The following is a 3,432-nucleotide window of genomic DNA, read 5'->3' on the forward strand; positions in this document are numbered from 1 at the left end:
GCAGGTCCACCCACAATGCATTTATTAAAATGCCACACTAATCGAAACCTTCTTAACGCTCTTTATTCAGGCCGCGTTCCCTATTCAGTGTTACCTTCGCTGCTCCCCATGGGTAATATTGGCATGCTCAATGATTTAATATTTCTCTGACTTTGTAATTGTTAGTGATATGAGTAGTGCGCGTGTTAGCATCAGACATCGCGTAGGTTCTATTTTTGCTCATTGTGGAAGAAAGAAGATCTTGACTGATAAGGTGCTGACAGAAGAGAGTGGGCACACATAACCCGTCCCTAACATTCTTTGTGTTTGGAGAGATGTGTGCCCACCGTCTCTTTCTGTCAGCTCCGCTCGCTATGTTCATTGTAACCTGTACCTGCGTGCTCCAATTTCCATGTTTTTTGGCGAAGTTTTGAGTTTGTGTTTTCAGTACGGATATTAAGGTAAGCCCTTAACAGCTTGAATGCTGACATTTGTCGGATTGCTGGTTCCTTTCCTATTGTTGCTGCATTTAGTTATTGGGAATATGTTCTTTATTGGAATATGTTCACTATTGGATCATGTAGGGCCAGAAGGGTTCTTTCTGGTCTCCATCCAGATTTTCAAAAATGGTTCCGTTTTCGTTGCACGAGAACAAGAATCAAGCAAGAAAATCTGGAACCGATGGTTGTATGTTTCTTTGCAACCGGTCCGTCTGTAGTCGATTCAATGAACTTGGCGATACATTTTGCGCAAACTGCCTTCATTTTTAGGGTTTCGAAGATGTATTGTCGCATATATGTTCCTTACTTTTACCGTAAACGCCTTGCGTGTAGTCTTTAAAACTTCGAGGCTTTTATATTGTTTATAAAACTATTTGTTTCCATGAAGAGCAGTCTATTGATATCTCTTTTGGGAGGAAAGAGGTATGGCTAAAGAGTCAGCCTGAAGTGCGGGGATGTTGGAAGATGTTGGGGGATGTCAGCCTGAAGTGACGACATTCATTTGCAGCTACAAACTGAGTGTCTAAATGAATGGAGAGACGTAAGGCACTGCTGACTCTTGAGTGTCTATTTTGGATTTCTTCTATACAGTTGCTTGTTGATTGTAGATTTTCACTTTTTGATTTCATGGGTTTCTTATGTTCCTTTTCTATGACGAAACAGTTTGGCAGGTCGGTAGATGACGGTGGAGCAATGCCGGAAATGAGCGCATTCCAGGTCAGGTTGTCCTTCCAGTTCAGGTTAAGGTGCTTAAGAAACCGTATGCAAGATCTGAAGTTTATTTTTCGGAATAGACAAAACTCAATATCCATGTTTCTAATTCTACTTGAAAATAAATGTCCACGTTGTGTAAAACATGTCTATCTAACGATTGTCTACATGTTGTACTTTACCTTAATTCATATCATACCAATGGCCATTTTAAGCCACGAAAATTCATATGATAGCAATGGCCTTTTTAAGTCACGAAAAATATTTTCGGAGGGAAATATTTTATTTTAAATCACATAAGAGCAATGTCCCTTTGAAGGCAAGAAATTTAGTTTTAGTTTTTTCAAAGAGCAAAGGACTCAGATATGTTTGCTATCAGACTTTCATGGTTCTCTACCGATCCATTTTTACAAAATCTATGTACCTAAGAATTTGTCGTTTTTGGTTGATGGAGCACAAGTCTAGTGGTAGCAGTAGTATCCTGGTGGTAGAGTGTAGTGTTCCAGAAGAAGTAAGACATAAAATAACATAAATAATTTTCACACACAATAGCACAAATAATTCTTACACGTAATACCAGTCCACTACAAGAGATTGGCTACTTTTAACTTTTTTGACTGGCTATTTCCAAAATAACTTTACCTATACACTAAATTTGGTAAACTGAACTCAACCTAACTCACAGTTAACCCAGTTAACTCACTTTCCAAATCTAGATTAAACTGCACATCACTCAACTTATCTTTTTATTCATCACTAGACTTGGATCTTTCTATATCTTCATGCCTGAGTAATTACTATTTCCAACATATATTTCTAAATAAGTATAATTACTATTTCCAACATATATTTCTAAAAAGGTGCAGGATCAGTCGATTATGAATTATACATGTTTCAGGAATGTTGAATATTTAGGTGACATATCGTTCCCTTTGACGCTGCCTACTTACTGAGATTAACATAATATAATATAAGTGCTATAATATGTCAGGAGTCCTAGCTAAATAGATTGCCGTTATTTCCATAATATGGATTATTCAATGAGTGAAATGATAACATATTCTAATTTGAATATTTAACCTGGATTCAGGTGTTTCAATGTATCGCTCGCCATCTTCTCTATAGCTTTGGTAGATCAGAATGACTTTTAGAACACAGATTATGTTTTTGTTTGACAAGTTTCAAATTTGGGACTTGAACGAAAAGTTGTCGCTTTAGTGAATGTGAAATATCATTCCTATCTACTCATACAATGCTACATAGACGGACAGGAGCCGAACCTCAATTAGTATATCTAGAGACAACGTTGGTTCTACAAGTGTCCTGTATGCAAATAAAGAGATATAGCAGCATCATATGCTTTTGAAGACTGTGGCTTCATCTGAAATGCAGCGTTTATAGATGTGGTGAGAGAAAATGTAGAAAACGAGTTGCTGGACTCTCGGCATTCGACTGTTAATCTGTTCTCCCCCCAAAGCAGTGGTTTTAAGCGATGAATCATGTCGCTGGCTCTGAATTCGAAAGATTTCTAATTTGTCCGAACTTTCTTAGATACAAAAGGGTTCAAAAAAAGCATACCAGAATGTGGATTTTCGGCAATTTGCCATGAGTAAAACACCACACTCTAATCTTCCGGACCCAGAGCCCTCTTCTCATGCGTCATAGGGTCTTCGCTGAATATCGAAAGTTAGTCAGGAGTTTGCGCGCGTGAAAATGTGACTCTCTGTGAATATAAAGATTGCTTTATTGTAAGAATAATAATTTGATGTTAAAATCAGTGTGAATCCAAATATTAAATTCGTTTACGAAATTTCTTAATTTTATTAAATTAAAAATTAATAAAAATTATATTTATACTCTTATGGTGGTAAAGATTATTATAGTTTTGATGATTTGGAAAGTTATAAACCTCAATCTTATAATAAATAATTTAATTTGATTATGAATTTTAATTGGGATCTATTTTCTTAAGACAAAGTGTATTTTATTTTTAGTTCTATTATTCTCAAAAAGATAAAATATTCTCATACACTTTTAGTTCTATTATTCTCAAAAAAGATAAAATATTCTCACATTCTATGGTGGTAAAGATTATTATAGTTTTGATGATTTGGAAAGTTATAAACCTCAATCTTATAATAAATAATTTGATTATGAATTTTAATTGGGATCTATTTTCTTAAGACAAAGTGTATTTTATTTTTAGTTTTATTATTCTCAAAAAGATGAAATATTCTCACAT

General features: G+C 35.1%; 1 long non-coding RNA gene across 1 annotated transcript; it reads left to right on the plus strand.

The window, feature by feature from the left end:
• Window positions 1-240: 240 nt before the first annotated feature.
• LOC149157476 (uncharacterized) lies at window positions 241-1,198 on the plus strand. Its single transcript, XR_016261755.1, has 3 exons — window positions 241-440; window positions 873-1,020; window positions 1,143-1,198. It is a non-coding gene; the product is annotated as an uncharacterized LOC149157476 (long non-coding RNA).
• Window positions 1,199-3,432: the final 2,234 nt, after the last annotated feature.

The sequence above is a fragment of the Pinus tabuliformis genome, chromosome 5_2 (assembly GCF_031772625.1).
Source record: "Pinus tabuliformis cultivar Carrire ecotype Pingquan chromosome 5_2, CPIR1, whole genome shotgun sequence".
Lineage (NCBI taxonomy): Eukaryota > Viridiplantae > Streptophyta > Pinopsida > Pinales > Pinaceae > Pinus > Pinus tabuliformis.